At 40.4% G+C, this 20685-nt stretch overlaps 1 protein-coding gene across 1 annotated transcript in view; it reads right to left on the bottom strand.

The window, feature by feature from the left end:
• Nucleotides 1–20685, bottom strand: part of LOC127692775 (solute carrier organic anion transporter family member 6C1-like) — a 149529-nt gene that overhangs the window by 27627 nt on the left and 101217 nt on the right. The window lies entirely within an intron of this gene.

The following is a 20685-nucleotide window of genomic DNA, read 5'->3' as shown; positions in this document are numbered from 1 at the left end:
CTAAAGAAATGTTTAATTTTGAAGTCTCTCTATTTATGGTGTTTTATTAATTTGAGAGGAGGGGAAGATGTTACTGCACATACCATGGTGTATGTATGGAAGTCAGATGGCAACTTGTAGGAATTGGTTTGTCCTTCATATCCTTTACATAGGCTCTACGGGTGGAACATGGGTGGTCAGCTCTGATGGCAATTGTGTTTACCCACTGGACCATTGTTTATAAACTACCATGAAATAGAAATGTATCTGCTTAGTAAATGATAATTTTTTTAATATTTTTATTTTCTATATTCTTTGTTTATATTCCAAATGATTTCCCCTTTCCCGGATCCCCCCTCCCCATATGTCCCATAAACCTTCTTCTCTCCATCCCTTCTCCAATCACCTCCCTCCTTTTTCTCTGTCCTTATATTCCCTTCCCATGCTAGATCAATCCTTTCCAGGATCAGGACCCTCTCCATACTTCTTCATGGGAGTCATTTGTTATGCAATTTGTGCCTTGGCTATTCAGGGCTTCTGGGCTAATAAATATCCACTTATCAGAGATTGCATTCCATGTGTATTCTTTTGTGATTGGGTTACCTCACTTAGGATGATATTTTCCAGATCAAACCATTTGCCTAAAAACGTTGTGAATTCATTGTTTCTTATTGCTGAGTAGTATTCCATTGTGTAAATATACCACATTTTCTGTATCCATTCCTCCTTTGAGGGGTATCTGGGTTCTTTCCAGCTTCTGGCTATTATAAATAAAGCTGCTATGAACATAATGGAGCATGTGTCTTTATTGCATGCCAGGGAATCCTTTGGGTATATGCCCAGGAGAGGTATAGCAGGGTCCTCTGGAAGTCTCATGTCCAGTTTTCTGAGGAACCGCCAGAATTTATTAAAATTCCAATTTTTTAAAGAGGGTTATTTCGTTCTCTGGAGTCTAACCTCTTGAGTTCTTTGTATAATTTGGATATTAGGCCTCTATCAGATATAGGGTTGGTAAAGATCTTTTCCCATTTTGTTGGTTGCTGTTTTGTCCTATTGACAGTGTCCATTGCCTTACAGAAGATTTTGAGTTTTATGAGGTCCTGATTTCCACAGTGGTTGTACCATCTTACAGCCCCACCAGCAGTGGAGGAGTGTTCCTCTTTCTCGACATCCTCGCCAACACCTGCTTTCTCCTGAGTTTTTGACTTTAGCCATTCTGACTGGTGTAAGGTGAAATCTCAGGGTTGTTTTGATCTGCAGTTCCCTAATGACTAATGATGTTGAGCACATCTTAAGGTGCCTCTCGGCCATCCGAATTTCTTCAGGTGAAAATTCTTTGTTAAGATCTGTACCCCATTTTTAATAGGGTTATTTGGTTCCCTGGGGTCTAACTTCTTGAGTTCTTTGTATATATTGGATATTAGCCCTCTATCAGATGTGGGGTTGGTGAATATCCTTTCCCAATTTGATGGTTGCCATTTTGTCCTTTTAACGGAGTCCTTTGCCTTACAGAAACTTTATAATTTTATGAGGTCCCATTTGTCAAGTCTTGATCTTAAAGTATAAGCTATTGGTGATCTGTTCAGGAACTTTTGCCCTGTGCCCATGTCCTCAAGGGTCTTCCCCCGCTTCTTTTCTATTAGTTTCAGTGTGTCTGGTTTTACATGGAGGTCCTTGATCCACTTGGAGTGGAGTTTAGTACATGGAGATAAGAATGGATCAATTCGCATTCTTCTGCATGCTGACCTCCAATTGATCCAGCACCATTTGTTGAAAAGGCTATCTTTTTTCCACTGGATGTCTTTGGCTCCTTTGTCGAAAATCAAGTGACCGTAGGTATGTGGATTCATTTCTGGATCTTCAATTCTATTCCATTGGTCCACTTGTCTGTCACTGTGCCAATACCATGCAGTTCTTAACACTCTGTAGTATTGCTTGAAGTCAGGGATACTGATTCCCCCAGAATTTCTTTTGTTGTTGAGAATAGTTTTAGCTCTCCTGGGTTTCTTGTTATTCCAGATGAATTTGAGAATTGCTTTTTCTAACTCTGTGAAGAACTGAGTTGGGATTTTGATGGGGACTGCACTGAATCTGTAGATCACTTTTGGCAAGATGACCATTTTAACTATATTAATCCTGCCAATCCATGAGCATGGCAGATTTTTCCATTTTCTGAGGTCTTCTTTGATTTCCTTCTTCAGAGACCTGAAGTTCTTGTCATATAGATCTTTCACTTGTTTGGTTAGAGTCACACCAAGATACTTTATATTGTTTGTGGCTATTTTGAAGGGTGTTGTTTCCCTAACTTCTTTCTCAGGCTGCTTATCCTTTGAGTATAGGAGGTGGCATATGTATAATATATCATCTGAAACCTGAAGGTTCTTTGGTTCCTTTCCAAAGGATTTTTAGCCCTGTATTTTCGTGAGTGTAATTAACCTCCTTAGATTGGAGTTCTCCTACTAGCCCCTTCTGTTGTGGAGCTGTTTAAATATGGAGTTATCATTCAATATCTTATTTTTTCTATTGTGATTGTAAGGTTTGAGGCATATAATAGTATTATCTGTCATCTTTTGTAGTATGCAATACATTTCTCCAAGTGCTTCTGGCTTTTTGAATTGTATATTGAGAAGTAAGACTTAATTGTCATAGGTCTATCTTAACAGGTAACTAGGTCTTTTCCCCTTATAGCTATTGATAGTCTTCCTTTGTTTGGTATGTTTAATGCCAAAAAGACTTTCCTTTTGGTGAGTTTGTAACTCTTGTGCTTTAAGGACTTTTTTCTTTAGGTTAGGAAATGTTTATTCTATGATTGTTTTGCAAACATTTTCTGGGAATTTGAGTTGGGTTTCTTCTTCCTCTATCACTAATATTTTTAGGTTTCATCTTTCTTGGTGTCCTGGATTTCCTGGATGCTTTTTGTAAGGAATTGTTTTAGATTTATCTTCTTCTCTACCTGATGTCTCAATTTATTGTATTTCTTATTCAACACCTGAGAATCTATCTTCAATCTCTTTTATTTTATTAACCATGGTTGCCTTTATAGTTGCTTTTTAAAGTGCTTATGTTTTCAGTTCCAGAATTTTCAGTGTGGGATTTTCTTTTATTGATTCTATTTCTACTTCCTGGTCTTGAATATGTTCATTTATATTTTCTGGGTTTCTCTAAAGGACTTATTTCATTTCTGTTTAAGGAACTCTTATCATATTTATAAGGGTTTCTTAAGGTCTTTTACCTGGACTTATGCTATGTTGGGATATTCTAGGTCCTCTGTGATAGGATAGATGGCCTCTAGTAGAGACATACTACTTTGGGTATTATGGTCTGTGTTCTTATGATGTCATATAGAAATCTTAGATTGGGATGAATATGTGTCTAGTTGCTGATTTCTAGGTCTGTTCTTAATGATATGGTTTTGGTATTTAAATTCTTTTACTGCTCTGAATTCTTAGAGAGTGTGTTGCCTATCTGTTGACTCACAGAGGTTATCTTTCCACCTAATATTTACAGCTACTGGGGTGGGTACCAGGTAAAATATGTTTCTGCATATTGAAAGCTGACAGTTTGTGATGGTACTAAGTTAGGCATCTCACAGGATTCACACAGGAGGTAGGAGTGTAGAGTGTTCAACCAGGATATGTTTCTTTTGTCTCCTTGGAATGAAACAGGCAGTGAAGAGAGGTTACCTCGCAGGTTCTGCTATAGCTCTGGGGATGAGGCAGGTGGATGTGCTCTAAAGGAACACTAGGAGAGCATACCTACAGACAACCTCTCTGATTTATTGCCAGAAGTGGACTGTGTGTAAGGAGAGAGACCAAGCTTGAGTTGAGAACTGTGATAAAGCAACAATGGGGAAAGGGAGATTAAGAGGACAAAGGATGTGGGATCCAAAGTTGATGTGTGCAGAGTGGGAAGAAAGGTTGCAGAAGGTGTTCTTTTGTAGAGATGTAAATGAGGTTGTGAGATTAGATTTCAAGTAAAAGAGGGAGTGGTGAAGGTCTTCACTTTGCTCACCTGATTCTGTGGCCTGATGATCTGGTAAGTTCACAGGAATGCCTCCTACTAGTAGCAGCTAGAGTACTGAGAAGATTTGGGGAAGAAAGGATGGAAGAGAGAATCTTTGTGATCTATTTGGCATGAGGTCAGAGCAGAATGAGAGGCTGTAGCAAGATCTCTAATAAGGAGCTGGGGAAGAACCTGAAAGTTTTGCTCTTGAGGACTAGAAGGAGAAGGATAAATGATCTACATTTACCTACTTGTTGCCCAGGCAAAAGAAGCCCTTGGATTAGTAGGGAGTGCAAGCTTGTCTTGGGAGCTGGTAGAAAGCACCTTCTAGGGGAGAAAGGTTAGAAGCTAAAGATTTATGGGATTCACAGAAGGTCTCTGTTCAATGGCAGAGAAGGCTCCAACAGGTGTTCTGCTTCAGATATGGGGATAAAGCTAGAGCACAGGATCTAGGGGTATACTGGGAGAAGAACATGTAGCCTACTAGATTTTCTCAAAGGAGTGTCCTTTGGGTTATCAAAGGATGTCTGCTGGACTTGGAAACTAGGATAAAGTAATGAACAGGGGTTTGGGAGTGAGTTTATAAGAGAAAGATCTGTGGGATCCAGATAAGTTGTCTCCATGGTACGGGAAAATTTCACACAGGCCTTCTGTTGCTGTGTTGGTAATGAGATTAGGAAATAGGATCTTTGGAAACAGAAAGAACACCTAATACAGGTAATAGGAGTGTAGGACTTGAAAGAGGTACTTGAAATGCAAATGTGGAAACATACACAGTCCAACTTTACGATGTACCTTGTTAGTTACTAGGCATAGGGCATGCAGAATTAACTCCATTCATTAGAGTCTATTTAAACTGTTGTTCTTTATTCTTGAGGATTTCACATATGTATATAAAAAAATAATAGGATATAATATAATTCTAAAATAATATCATAGCTACCATTCAACATCTCAGAACTCCTTTCATGTCTTCTCAACATAAACGATTCTAAAATTCATTTCCTTTTATGTATGTGTCTGTGTTTCTGTGCCCATGTGTGTGTGTGTGTGTGTGTGTGTGTGTGTTTGTGTGATTTCCAGTGTCTGTAGGTTGTCCATGTTTGTCTGTGTGTGTGTTTCTGTCACTATGTGTCTACCTGTGTGCCCATGTCTGTGTGTATGTGTGTGTGTGTATGTGTGTGTGTGTGTGTGTTGCAACATGGGCAGTTAGTGATCCCTATGTATGCTTGCATATTGGACTGTTCTATTGAGCATAGAACTCACTATATTTTTAGCATTAGTTCTTCTTTTATATTTTTTTATTTTTTTAAACTTTTTTCTTTTTTTTTCTTTTTTTTTAATTTTTTTTATTCGATATAATTTATTTACATTTCAAATGATTTCCCCTTTTCTAGCCTCCCCCTCCCCGAAAGTCCCGTAAGCCCCCTTCTCTTCCCCTGTCCTCCCTCCCACCCCTTCCCAGTTCCCCGTTCTGGTTTTGCCGAATACTGTTTCACTGAGTCTTTCCAGAACCAGGGACCACTCCTCCTTTCTTCTTGTATCTCATTTGATGTGTGGATTATGTTTTGGGTATTCCAGTTTTCTAGGTCAATAACCACTTATTAGTGAGTGCATACCATGATTCACCTTTTGAGTCTGGGTTACCTCACTTAGTATGATGTTCTCTAGCTCCATCCATTTGCCTAAGAATTTCATGAATTCATTGTTTCTAATGGCTGAATAGTACTCCATTGTGTAGATATACCACATTTTTTCCATCCACTCTTCTGTTGAGGGATACCTGGGTTCTTTAGAGCATCTGGCAATTATAAATAGGGCTGCTATGAACATAGTAGAGCATGTATCCTATATGTATATAATAAAATAATAGTATATAATATAATTCTAAAATAATATCATAGCTACCATTCAACATCTCAGAACTCCTTTCATGTCTTCTCAACATATACGATTCTAAAATTCATTTCCTTTCATGTATGTTTCTGTGTTTCTGTGCCCATGTGTGTGTGTGTTTGTGTGTTTTCCAGTGTCTGTGGGTTGTCCATGTTTGTCTGTGTGTGTGTTTCTGTCACTGTGTGTCTACCTGTGTGCCCATGTCTGTGTGTATGTGTGTGTGTGTGTGTGTGTGTGTGTGTGTTGCAACATGGGCAGTTAGTGATCCCTATGTATGCTTGCATATTGGACTGTTGTATTGAGTATAGAACTCACTATATTTTTAGCATTAGTTCTTCTTTTATATTGTATTTTTATTTTTTTAAACTTTTTTTCTTTATTGATATATTTTTATTTACATTTCAAATGATTTCCCATTTTCTGGGTCCCTACTCCCCGCAAGTCCCATAAGCCCTCTTCCATCCCCCTGTTCCTCCATCTACCCCTTCCCATTTCCCTGTTCTGGTATTCCCCTACACTGTTGCACTGAGTCCAGAACCACGGGCCACTCCTCCATTCTTTTTATATGTGGATTATGTCTTGCATATTCAAAGTTTCTAGGATAATATCCACTTATCAGTGAGTACATACCATGATTGATCTTTTGAGACTGTATTATGTCACTTAGTATGATGTTCTCCAGCTTCATCCATTTGTCTAGGAATTTCATTAATTCATTGTTACTAATGGCTGAATAGTACTCCATTGTGTAAATATACCACATTTTTTGTATCCATTACTCCGTTGAGGGACACCTGGGTTCTATTCAGCTTCTGGCTACTACAAGTAGGGCTGCTATGAACATAGTGGAGCATGTGTCCTTATTGCATGCTGAAGAATCCTCTGGGTATATGCCAGGAGTGGTATAGTAGATTCCTCAGGAAGTGTCATGCCCAGTTTTCTGAGGAACTGTCAGACTGATTTCCAAAGTGGTTGCACCATCTTGCAATCCCACCAGCAGTAGAGGAGTGTTCCTCTTTCTCCACATCCTCTCCAACACATGCTGTCTCCTGAGTTTTTTACCTTAGCCATTCTGACTGGTGTAAGGTAAAATCTCAGGGATGTGTTGATTTGCACTTCCCTAATGATTAATGATGTTAAACATTTCTTAAGGTGTTTCTCAGCCCTCTGAAGTTCTTCATGTGAAAAATCTTTGTTTAGCTCCGTACCCCACTTGTTAATGGGGTTATTTGTTTCTCTGAGTTCTACCTTCTTGAGTTCCTTTTATATATTAGATATTAGCCCTCTGTCGGATTTAGGGTTGGTGAAGATCCTTTCCCAAAATGTTGGTTGACGTTTTGTCCTTTTGACAGTGTCCTTTGCCTTACAGAAACTTTGTAGTTTTATGAGGTCCCATCTGTCAATTCTTCATCTTAGAGAATAAGCTATTGGTGTTCTATTCAGGAACTTTTCCCCTGTGCCCATGTCCTCAAGGGTCTTCCCCAGTTTCTTTTCTATTAGTTTCAGTGTATCAGGTTTTATGTGGAGGTCCTTGATCCATTTGGAGTTGAGCTTAGTACAAGGAGATAAGAATGGATCGCTTCACATTCTTCTGCATGCTGACCTCCAATTGAACCAGCACCATTTGTTGAAAAGACTATCTTTTTTCCACCGGATGCTTTCAGCTCCTATGTCAAAGATCAAGTGACCATAGGTGTGTTGGTTCATTTCTGGATCTTCAATCCTATTCCATTGATCCGCTTGCCTGATATTGTACTGATATCATGCAGTTTTTATCACTATTGCTCTGTAGTAAAGTTTTATGTCTGGGACACTGAATCCCCCTGAAGTTCTTTTACTGTTGAGAATAGTTTTAGCTATCCTAGGTTTTTTGTTTTTCCAGATGAATTTGAGAATTGCTCTTTCCAGCTCTATGAAGAACTGGGTTGGGATTTTTATAAGGATTGCATTGAATCTGTAGATTGCCTTTGGCAAGATGGCCAGTTTAACTATATTAATCCTGCCAATCCACGAGCATGGAAGATATTTCCATTTTCTGAGATCTTCTTCGATTTCCTTCTTCAGAGATCTGAAGTTCTTGTCATATAGGTCTTTCACTTGTTTGGTTAGAGTCACCACAAGATACTTTATGCTGTTTGTGGCTATTGTGAAGGGTTTCATTTCCCTAATTTCTTTCTCAGTCTGCTTATCCTTTGAGTATATAAAGGCTACTGATTTGCTTGGGTTGATTTTGTAGCCAGCCACTTTGCTGAAGTTGTTTGTCAGCTGTAGGAGTTCTCTAGTAGAGGTTTTAGGGTCATTTAAGTATACTATCATATCATCTGAAAATAGTGATAGTTTGACTTCTTCCTTTCCAATTTATATCCCTTTGAGCTCTTTATGGTGTCTAATTGCTCTAGCTAGGACTTCAAGAACTATATTGAAAAAGATATGGAGAGAGGGGGCAACCTTGTCTAGTCCCTAATTTTAGTGTGATTGCTTCAAGTTTCTCTCCATTTAGTTTGATGTTGGCTACCAGTTTGCTGTATATTGCTTTTACTATGTTTAGATATGGGCCTTGAATTCCTGTCCTTTTCAAGACTTTTAGCATGAGAGCATGCTGAATTTTGTCAAATGCTTTTTCAGCATCTAATGAAATGATCATGTGGTTTTTTTCTTTGAGTTTGTTTATGTAGTGGATAGCATTTATGGATTTCCTTATATTGAACCATCCCTGCATCCCTGGGATGATTTTTTCAAAGAAACAACTTTTGGTTTTGTTGATTCTTTGTATGGTTTTTTTGGTTTCTATTTGATTGATTTCACTCTGAGTTTGATGATTTCCTGTCTTCTTCTCCTCCTGGGTGAATTAGCTTCTTTTTGTTCTAGGGCTTTCAGTGGTTCTGTTAATCCTCTAGTATAAGCTCTCTCAAATTTCCTTTTGGAGGCACTCAAAGCTATGAGTTTTCCTCTTAGCACTGCTTTCATTGTGTCCCATAGATTTGTGTATGTTGTGCCTTCATTTTCATTAAATTCTAAGAAATCTTTGATTTCTTTCTTTATTTCTTCCTTGACCAAGGTATCATTGAGTAAAGTATTGTTCAGTTTCCATGTGTATGTGGGCTTTCTGTGGTTTTTATTGTTATTAAAGACCACTTTTACTCCATAGTGATCTGATAGGAGGCATAGGATTATTTCAATCTTCTTATATTTGTTGAGGTCTGTCTTTTGACCCAACTATATGATCGATTTTGGAGAAGGTACCATGATGTGCTGAGAAAAAGGTATATTCTTTTGCTTTGGGTCCAAAGCTTCAATTAGTTTAACTGTCTCCCTGTTTAGTTTTTGTTTTTCTGATCGGTCCATTGGTGAGAGTGGAATGTTGAAGTCACCCACAATTATTGTGTTGGGTGTAATATGTGCTTTGAGCTTTAGTAAAGTTTCTTTTATAAATGAGGGCGCCCTTGTATTTGGAGCATAGATGTTCAGGATTGAGAGTTCTTCTTGTAGGATTTTTCCTTTGACCAGCAAGAAGTCACCTTCCATGTCTCTTTTGATGACATTAGGTTGAAAGTCAATTTTATCTGATATTAGAATGGCAACTCTGGCTTGTTTCCTGGGAACATTTGCTTGTAGAATTGTCTTCCAGCCTTTTACTCTAAGGTAGTTTTTGTCTTTGACACTGAGGTGTGTTTCCTGTATAAAGCAAAATGTAGGGTCCTGTTTATGTAACCAGTCTGTTAGTCTATGTCTTTTTATTGGGGAATTAAGTCCATTGATGTTCAGAGATATTAAGGAGTAGTGGTTATTGCTTCCTAACATTTTTTATTTTAATTTTATACTTGTGTGGTTATCTTGAGTTTGATAAACGAAGCTTAATATTATCCTGCTTTTTCCAGGGTATAGTTTCCCTTGTTGTAATGGTGTCTTCCCCCTATTACCCTTTGTAGGACTGAGTCTGTGGAAAGATATTGTAAATTTGGTTTTGCAATGGAATATCTTGGTTTCTCCATCTATAGTGATTGAGAGTTTCACTGGGTATAGTAGTCTCAGCTGGCATTTGTATTCTCTTAGAGTCTACGTGAGCTCTGCCAGGAACCTTCTAGATTTCATCGTCTCTGGTGAGAAGTCTGGTGTAATTCTGATAGGTCTTTCTTTATATGTTACTTGCCCTTTTCCTCTTACTGCCCTCAGTATTCTTTCTTTGTTTAGTACATTTAGGGTTTTAATTATTATGTGACAGGAGGTATTTATGTTCTAGTCCAATCTGTTTGGAGTTCTGTAGGCTTCTTGTATATTCATGGGCATCTCTCTCTTTAGGTTAGGGAAGTTTTCTTCCATAATTTTGTTGAAGATATTTGGTGGCCCTTTAAGTTGTAAATCTTCACTCTCATCAATGCCTATAGTCCTTAAATTTGGCTTTCTCATTGTGTCCTGGATTTCCTGGATGTTTTGGGTTACAAGCTTTTTGCATTTTTCATTTTCTTTAACTGTTGAGTCCATGGTTTCTATGGTATCTTCGGCATCTGAGATTCTTTCTTCTATCTCTTGTATTCTGTTGTTGATATTTGCATCTATGGTCCCCGATTTCTTCCCAAGTTTTTCTATCTCCAAAGTTGTCTCCCTTTGTGCTTCCTTAGTTGTTTCTACTTCTGTTTTTAGATCCTGGAAGTTTTTTCTCAGTTCCGTCATTTGCTTGTTTGTGTTTTCCTCTAATTCTTTGAGAGATTTTTCTGTTTCCTCTTTCATGACTTCTGCCTGTTGATCAAACTTTTCCTATATTTTTTAAGTGATTTTTGCATTTCCTCCTTATTGGCCACTCACTTCTGACTCACATTCTCCTGAATTTATTTAAGTGATTTTTGTGTTTCCTTGTAAGGGCTTCTAGCTTTTGATCATTTTTCTCCTGAATTTCTTTAAGAGATTTATTTATGTCCTTCATGTGTCCCTCTAATAGCATCGTTACTAGTGCTTTTAAATCCAACTCTTGCTTTTCTGGTGTGTTGGGGTATCAAGGACTTGCTATTGTTGGGGAATTGGGTGCAGATGCTGCCATAATGCCTTGGTTTCTGTTAGTAATTTCCTACGTTTGCCTTTAACCATCTAGTTCTCCCTGGTGTTAGATGGTCTTGTTGTCACTGGCTGGTGGTTCAACCTATTGTGGATCTTTAAGGTTATTTCTGCAAAACTGGATGACTGGGTTTCCTCTGGCACAGATTGCTGATATGCTGCCTTCCTCTTTTGTGCCTTTGAAGCCCTGCTCAGTCTTGCCTCAAGCAATGTTATACTTGGGTTGTCAAGGTGAACCAGGTGTTCTCTGACTGCTCTGTTATGGGGCGACGATGGTGTGGTGGGGGTCATTCCCTCTGTTGATTCTCACTTAGGACCCAGGTCTGTGACCGACCGGTTTGCAGATATACCGCCTATGTGCTCAGTTCCTGAGTGCAGGCAGAACCCTGGTGGTTTGCACCTCCAGAGATCTAAAGCTCAGGGTGATACAGTACCTAGGGACCCTTTTCTGTCCAGGCAGGCAGTGAATATGGCTGCTGGGAATTTCTTCCTCTGCTGCTCTCTGGGCAGGATACAGACCCCATGCCTGGTGGACTGGCAGACAAACTGCCTATGTGCTCAGTTCTTTGGTGCAGGCAGACCCCTGGCGGTTTGCACCACCAGAGATCTAAAATCAGGGTTATACAGTACCTAGTGACACTTTTCTGTCCAGGCAGGGAGCAAATATGGCTGCTGGGAATCTCTTCCTCTGCTGCTCTCTGGGCAGGACACAGGCCCCACGCCCAGCGGTATGGCAGACAAACTGCTTATGTGCTCAGTTCTTTGGCACAGGCAGACCCCTGGCGATTTGCACCACTAGAGATCTAAAGCTCAGGGTGATACAGTACCTAGTTAACCTTTTTCTGTCCTGGCAGGCAGAAAATATGGCCGCTGGGAATCTCTTCCTCTGCTATTCCTTCTTTTATATGTTATATTTACCTCTATGTGTACATGTACACATGGATACACAAATTTACATATGTGTGTTATGGCATGTGTGTGGAATGGAAAAGACGATTGAATTAATATCATCAATCTTGATCACTAGAGCCTTTACCTGCTGAGCAATCATTTCAGCAGCTAATGTCCATTTTTGGTACTTTTTATTTGGAGTATAAATAATTGATTCTCAATAACCCTATAAATTAGAAATTTCACTATAGAATACATAATGAAGTTTAACTTAAATCTGTATTAAATTTTCAAAGTACATTATTTTAGCATTTTAGAGTCAAATTTATATTCATTGATCATTTGACATAGATTACTCCAGAAAATTAGAACTAGCAGGTTTTTGCTGTTTTATACTTTACTTTTACCTGGATTTTATTAGTAATATCCAATAACCTGAGTCAATTGTCCATTTTTTATTATTATATTTAATAAATGTAATCACAGATATATTTAATCACAAATACTTCTTTTTTATTACATATATTCTTTATTTACATTTCAAATGATTTCCCCTTTCTGGGTTCCCCCTTCCCCAAAAGTCCAGTGAGCCCTCTCACTCCCCTCCCCCATTCTCCAGTCAACCCCTTCCCACTTCCCTATCCTGTCCTGGTATTCCCCCACACTGCTGCATCAAGCCTTTCCAGGACCAGGGACCTCTCTTTCCTTCTTCTTGGGAATCATTTGATATGTAAATTGTGTCTTGAGTATTCAGAGTTTCTGGGAAAATATCCACTTATCAGTGACTGAATTCCATAGGTGCTCTTTTGTGACTGGGTTACCTCACTTAGGATGATATTTTCTAGTTCCACCCATTTGCCTAAGAATTACATGAATTCATTGTTTTTAATAGTTGAGTAGTATTCCATAGTGTAAAAATACCACATTTTCTGTATCCATTCCTCCGTTGAGGAACATCTGGGTTCTTTCCAGCATCTGGCAATTATAAATAGGGCTGCTATGAACATAGTAGAGCATGTATCCTTATTACATGGTGGGGATTCCTCTGGGTATATGCCCAGGAGTGGTATAGCAGGATCTTCTGGAAGTGAGGTGCCCAGTTTTCGGAGGAACCGCCAGATTGATTTCCAGAGTGGTTGTACCAATTTGCAACCCCACCAGCAGAGGAGGAGTGTTCCTCTTTCTCCACACCCTCTCCAACACCTGCTGTCTCCTGAATTTTTAATCTTAGCCATTCTGACTGGTGTAAGATGAAATCTTAGGGTTGTTTTGATTTGCATTTCCCTAATGACTAATGAAGTTGAGCATTTTTAAGATGCTTCTCTGCCATCTGAAGTTCTTCAGGTGAGAATTCTTTGTTTAAATCTGTACCCCATTTTTTAATAGGGTTGTTCGGTTTTCTGGAGTCTAACTTCTTGAGTTCTTTATATATATTGGATATTAGCCCTCTATCTGATGTAGGATTAGTGAAGATCTTTTCCCAATTTGTTGCTTGCCGATTTGTCCTCTTGATGGTGTCTTTTGCCTTACAGAAACTTTGTAATTTTATGAGGTCCCATTTGTCAATTCTTGCTCTTAGAGCATACACTATTGGTGTTCTGTTCAGAAACTTGATCATGGTGGATGATCGTTTTGATGTGTTCTTGGATTCGGTTGGCAAGAATTTTATTGAGTATTTTTGCATCGATGTTCATAAGGGAAATTGGTCTGAAGTTCTCTTTCTTTTTTGGATCTTTGTGTGGCTTTGGTATCAGCATAATTGTGGCTTCGTTGAAGGAATTGGGTAGTGTTCCTTCTGTTTCTATTTTGTGGAATAGTTTGAAGAGTATTGGTGTTAACTCTTCTTTGAAGGTGTGATAGAATTCTCCACTGAAACCATCTGGTCCTGTGCTTTTTTTGTTTGGAAGACTTTCTATGACTCCTTTTATTTCTTTACGCATTATGGGACTGTTTAGATGGTCTAGTTGGTCCTGATTTAATTTTGGTATTTGGTATCTGTCAAGGAAATTGTCCATTTCCTCCAGATTCTCCAGTTGTGTTGAGTACAGGCTCTTGTAGTAGGATCTGATGATTTTTTGGATTTCCTCAGTTTCCGTTGTTATATCTCCCTTTTCATTTCTAAGTTTGTTAATTTGCATACTTTCTCTGTGCCCTTTGGTCAGTCTGGCTAAAGGTTTATCTATCTTGTTGATTTTCTCAAAGGACCAGCTCCTGGTTTTGTTGATTTCATTAAGTCTGTCCTTCATGTGTTCCTGTACCAGCATCATGACCAGTGATTTTAAATCCAAATCTTATTTTACTGGTGTGATGGGGTATCTAGGACATGCTGGTAAAAGAGAATTGGGTTCAGATGTTGCCATATTGCCTTCATTTCTGTTAGTGACGTTCCTGCGTTTGCCTTTTGCCATCTAGTTCTCACTGGTGTTAGTTGGTCTTGTCAATGCTGGACTCACCAGTGCAAGCTGCCTCTTCCCAGGTGGCCTCTGGTGCACAGCTTACCCCCTGCACTGCCTGTAGACAGGGAGCTGCTGCCCAGGCTGTTCAGATCCTGAAGCAGGCACCCAAAGGCTCCCGCTGGGGCCCACCGGCGGGATTCACTGGAGCACACCGACTTCTCCCAGCTGGCTGCCCGGAAGCCCCGCTAGCCCCTTGCAGGACCTGGAGATGTGGTGCGGCTGCCCAGGCTTATCTGGATCTGGAAGCGGAAGCGGAGAGTGTTGAGCTGAGGGCTTCCGCCTGAGGCCTTGCCCCAGATTGTGTCTGTGGACCAGATGGAGCCCGTGTGCACCCCCAGGGAGCGCCGATGGTGTATGCTGCTGTGACCTCCCCTGTGTTCCACTCACTCCGCTGGGCAGCCAATCCCCCAACCAGGCTGGCGCACACAAGGTTAGCCTGGCCGCCCAGGCCCTGAGTCCAGGCAAAAGCCTGGGAGGCCAAGGTCCGAGCAAAGTTCCCCTACGGCTGTGACTGTTAATTGGGTCCGCCAGGTGACTAGGATGGCGGGCGTGTGCGCCCGCGCTCCCTGAAAGCAACTGGAGAGTCTGCTGTGCTAACAACCTCCTGGGTGGGTTGACTCACAGATGGCCCACCAAGCCACCCAGTTCTTGGGGTCAGTCCTGTGCCTTTTGGGGCCTAGACCCCCGCTTTGTTAGCCTCAGGCTATGCCTGTTACGGCTCTGCCCACCAGAGCTCTCTGTCGTCCTGCAGGCAAAATGGTGGTGTGCGCGCAGGCCCGGGCAAAAAACCTCCTGGCTGGGTTGGCACCCCGATGGCCTCCCGAACAGCCCAGGGCCTGGGTGTAGGCCAACGCCCGTCGGGCTCAGACCCCTGTCGGGCTCAGACCCCCGTGGTGTTGGCTTCGGATTATGTTTATGTACCTCAGTCTGTCCGATGTCTCAAGATGGAGATGAGCCTCTCCTGACTGGCAGGAGACCAAGTTCTGAAGTGGCTTCCGTGCAGCGAATGGAGCCACACAACCGCAGCTGCTTGCTGCCCGGCTGGTCAGTGAAGGTCAGTGGTCGTGGGCGCAGGGCCTAACTGGACCCTGTGTCGCCTTGGTTCCACTACTGATGGCCCTTCAGCTGGACCAGCCACTGCTGCACTGCCGCTGCAGTCGCCACCGCTTCAATTTTTGTAATAAATGATATTCTTAAAAAACAGGCCATCGAAGAGTGTGTACCTTGCCACCCAAGCATGTGGACCTTAGCGTGGATTACTACAATCTATGTAAAGCCATGCATTTCATGATGCCTCTCTAGTCTTACTACTTTGATAGATATAAGGAGCAAAAAAAGGATGCCTTGAATCCTGGCACATGAAATATTTACAAATGAGAGACGCTGTATCAAGAATAGAGGAAGGCAAAGATCAACAACTGAAGTAGCTTTTGACATCCTATGCATATATATGGTTGTTTCAAATCCATATGCATGGAAATGCACACATGAACATATGCACTCACATTAAACACACACACACACACACACAGAGAGAGAGAGAGAGAGAGAGAGAGAGAGAGATTTAAAAAGAAATAATTGTATATTTGAAGGTTCATGCATATATAGATGAAAATTTTAAAGATTTCCAATTTTTAATGGATTTGGTATGGTTAGATTTTTTAAATGAAATAAAACTTATCTTTTGTTCTAGTAATTGGCCATTTTTAGTTGCAAATAAGTTACTACAATTCAAAAATCATCAAATCAAGTCAAGCATATTATTTACTTCATCTCCATCTTTAATGTAGAAATAAAATATGTGTGGAGTCTTACCTCTGCTGACATACTTAGATACTGGAAATTCATGCTAAAGCTCTGGTTACAGAGTTACATAGGTCTTTTGTTGTTGTTTTAACTTTTTTACCTCTGAAGCATTTTCTCAGTAAGTCTATTTTTTCTGTTTCTATTTTATTAATATTGTAAAAAATTGTTTTATTTTTTACATTTCTTAGGACTTCTTCCGTAGGGTTCCCTGAGTCCCAATGGTAGAAATTTGAGTGATGCATCCAGTTGAGTCTGATTGTTACAAGGCCTTTTACTCTGTGCACAGTGTCTGGGTCTGAGCCCTGTATTTTTTCACATCACCTGTAGGAGAAGCTTCTTTTATAACTGAGCAAGACCATACATCTATGAGTATGGCAGAATGCCATTATTTTATTTTATTAAGAATCATTTTATTACTTGTCTGTGTGTGTGTGTGTGTGTGTGTGTGTGTGTGTGTGTATTTTCAATAGGAGTTTTACCCTAGGTCTTTGGGTTATCTAGTCTCAAGTTGTTGGTCATCCAAGTGTCCTCAAGTATGGGTTTCATCTTTTGAAGTGGGCCTCCAGCCAATCTGATAATATTGGTTGGTTACTCCCACAAACTTGTGCTACCATTGCCCTAGCATATCTTGCAGACAGGACACCATTGTAGATCAATGGTTTTGTGTTTAAGTTGGTGTTTACCTTTCTTCAGAGAACATTTCTGTTCTAAAGACTCTAGCAAATAGTTTTTAAAACCTATATGAGGGCACAAGATTGACTTCTATGTTCTCTGACTTATTTTAGTGTTGTCTTCAATGATTGTGACTTGTTTTCAGTTTGCAGAAAGCAGCCAATAATTTTGGCAACAGTCTTAGTTATTTATGCTTCCTACAGGACATTTTTGACAAATTGCTCAATTAGATATAACTGAAATCTCAGTACTAGGAGCTTCATTTGGCGACAGGAAATTATTCTTCCTCATAATTTGGTGATTTTGTTTAGCTTACCTTAGTAAAAACTTGTGTATTAGGAAGCAGATCATGTATTAGGATTTCATACTACCTCTCAAATGGACTTTAATCATTTATGTCTGTCCCCATATTCCCTCCCTCAGGCCTTTGTGTCCATCCTGTCTCTCCAGGTGAGCCTCCAATTCCCACCCCAACACATCTGTTTCATGTTGTGATAATTTTGGAAATTTAATTTTCTTTGTGCCCAGTTACCTCCTGGGCCCTTGGTTACTGGAGATCCCCTGGGAGACTTGCAGGCCCCAGGTAGGGAATTGGGCCAAAAGGAAGGTGGGACTCAGGGTAGACTGGAGGTGGGTGAGTATGTCAAGCTTCAGCTGGTCTATGTGGCTGTCCCAGCTGGTGTGGGTATTTGGAAGAGATTCTCACTTGTATCTTAGATTACTGCAGAGCTCCTGAGAGGCAAGCAGGCTATAGCTTGGGTGGCAGCTGATCTAATGATAACATAATTCTAGTCCACCCAAGCAATGTTTCTTCTCTATTCCTCCTCATGAAATGCTCCCATAGACAAAATCAAAATAAATGGAGCAAACTCAAACCCATTCCACTAAAACCAGAAACAATATAAAGTTGTCTAACCTTTTCATTGTTCCTCAATATAAACCTTAACGTATTAGTTAGAGCAAGAGGACAACTGAAAGAAATCAAGGGAATAGAGATTAGAAAAGAACAAGTACCTTATTTTTAGGAGATATAATAGTGTATATAAGTTATTCTACCAGTTACACCAGGGAACTCCTATAGCTAATAAACACTTTCAGCAAAATAGCTGGATACAAACTTAACTCACAAAATCAGTAGTTCTCTAATATACAACTGATAAATGCACTGAGAAAGAAATTTGAGACATAAAACCATTAACAATAGCATTAAGACTCTTTCTTGTCTGCTTGCCTCATGGGACTGAGCAACTGCTAGATCCTTGGACTTCCATCCATAGCTGCTGATGACCACTGTTGGGGAGTTGGACTACAAGTTGTAAGTTATCAACAAATTCCCTAACTTAGAGACTAGCCATACATTCTATGACTCTAGAGAACCCTGACTAATACAGAAATTGGTACCAATGTAGTGGGGTATTCCTGTGACAACCTAACCATGTTTTGGGAAAGACTGTGGAAGAACTTTGGAACTTTGAGCTAGAAGAGCCATTAGGATGTTAAGAGCTCTGTGGAAAGTTATGTAGGAGCTTGGAAGATAATGTTGAGAACAGTGCAGTAGATGGAGGCCTGGCTTATGAAATTTCAGAGGGAAGATTAAAGACTTATCAGGGCCATGTTTCGATTGTGAAAATTCTGTGGTTTTGGTTAGTTGGGGCTGAAGAATCAGCTGTGATTAACAAGATACCAAAACCACTAAAGCAAACCTTAGTGTTACTGGGATTATTGATGCTGGTTAGCTTGAGATAAGAAATTAGCAGTGATTAAGAAGAGACCAGCATCACTGAGGTGAAGTCTTCTGGGAAGTGTTTTCTGAGACACAGAGGCTATGTTCCAGAGATAACCACAGTTGTACTTTGTGCTGTGGCTGGACTTGGTACTGTGTAAGAGTCACCAGGTGGTAATGGTTTTGAAGGCATGAAGAGGTCATAAAGAGCAGTTGAGGCTTGGCACTGTGAGAGGTTGTGGAAGGCCATTGGTGAAGGTGCAACCTCAGTTACAATTGATGGCCCAGGACTGAAGGGGTCATGCATAGGAGTTGAGGCTATTGGTAAAGCCTAGTTACAGCAGAAGACAGCAGTGTTTTGGAGTTGCCAGTGCCATGCAATGACCACCAAGAACAACAGCAGCAGTGGAGTACAGACAGCTAGAGGAGTTGCCCAAGCCCTTAGAGCAGCCTGGAAGATTGTGAGTTGGATCCCAGACATTGAACCATTGGAGTTTGAGTTTTGCTTTTGATTGTATCTGTGCCCTGATATTTTCCCTCTTTTTTTTTTTATTTAATCGATATATTCTTTATTTGCATCTCAAATGATTTCCCCTTTCCTGGATCCCTGCTCCCCAAAAGTCCCATAAGCCCTCTTCCCTCCCCCTTTCCCATCCACCCCTTCCTACTTCCCTATTCTGGTATTCCCCACTGAGCTTTTCCAGGGTCCACACCTTCCTTCTTCTTGGACATCATGTGATATGTGGATTGTGTCTTGGGTATTCCATGCTTCTAGGCTAATATCCGCTTATCAATGAGTACATACCATGAATGTTCTTTTGAGACTAATATGATGTTCTCCAGCTCCATCCATTTGTCTAAGAATTTCATGAATTCATTGTTTCTAATGGCTGAATAATACTCCATTGTGTATATATACCACATTTTTTGTACCCATTCCTCCGTTGAGGGACATCTGAGTTCTTTCCAGCTTCTGGCTATTATAAATAGGGCTGCTATGAACATAGTGGAGCATGTATACTTATTATATGCTGGGGAATCCTCTGTCTATATGCCCAGGAGTGTATAGCAGGGTCCTCCGGAAGTGCCCAATTTTCTGAGGTACCACCAGACTGTTTTCCAGAGTGGTTGTACCAGCTTGCAATCCCACCAGCAGTGGAGGAGTGTTCCTGTTTCTCCACATCCTCGCCAACACCTGCTATCTCCTGAGTTTTTAATTTTAGCCATTCTGACTGGTTGAGTTGAAATCTCAGGGTTGTTTTGATTTGCATTTTCCTAATGACTAATGATGTTGAACATTTCTTAAGGTGTTTCTCAGCCATCCAAAGTTCTTCAGGTGAAAAGTATTTGTTTAGCTCTGTATCCCATTTTTTAGTAGGGTTATTTGGTTTTCTGGGGTCTAACTTCTTGAGTTCTTTGTATATATTGGATATTAGCCCTTGTAACCCGTCTGGCGGGTCAGTTATTTCAGGGTCCTGAAGGGGTGCTACCTGAGGGTCAAAGGGAGGAGAGAGAGAAGGAGGCCAAGCACCAAGAAAGACAAGTCAATCTGGGTTATGTCCAAGCCTGGTTTAATGTTCTGGGGTACACAGGTTTTAAGGCTTTCAGGAAGGACTTGCCTCAAGGCAAGGACAAAGGAGGGAAGGGCAATCTTAGTAGTTTCAGCAAGAAGAGATAAGGGTCTTCAGTGGAGACAACAGGTGTTTGCTCAGGCTGGAGCCTGCCACAGTTATCTCAGGACTTCCTTCCACCTCAATTACTGGAGAGGCTCTCCTTTGTTTTACTCAGGACCTTTGCCCTCTCAGCCGAAGAGAGGGTCTCTAATGTCTTCCCACAAGCCCTCTGTCAGATGTAGGGTTGGTGAAGAACTTCTCCCAATTTGTTGGTTGCCATTTTGTTCTTTTGATGGTGTCCTTTGCCTTACTGAAACTTTGTAATTTTATGAGGTCCCTCCCATTTGTCAATTCTTGATCTTAGAGTGTCTCTAACCAAACAAGTGAAAGATCTATATGACAAGAACTTCAGGTCTCTGAAGAAGGAAATTGAAGAAGACCTCAGAAAATGGAAAAATCTTCCATGCTCATGGATTGGCAGGATCAATATAGTTAAAATGGCCATCTTGCCAAAAGCAATATACAGATTCAACACAATGCCTATCAAAATCCCAACTCAGTTCTTCATAGAAGTAAAAAGAACAATTCTCAAATTCAT

This window comes from Apodemus sylvaticus, chromosome 9 (assembly GCF_947179515.1).
Source record: "Apodemus sylvaticus chromosome 9, mApoSyl1.1, whole genome shotgun sequence".
Classification (NCBI taxonomy): domain Eukaryota; kingdom Metazoa; phylum Chordata; class Mammalia; order Rodentia; family Muridae; genus Apodemus; species Apodemus sylvaticus.
This window is presented reverse-complemented; position numbering and strand designations above follow the sequence as displayed.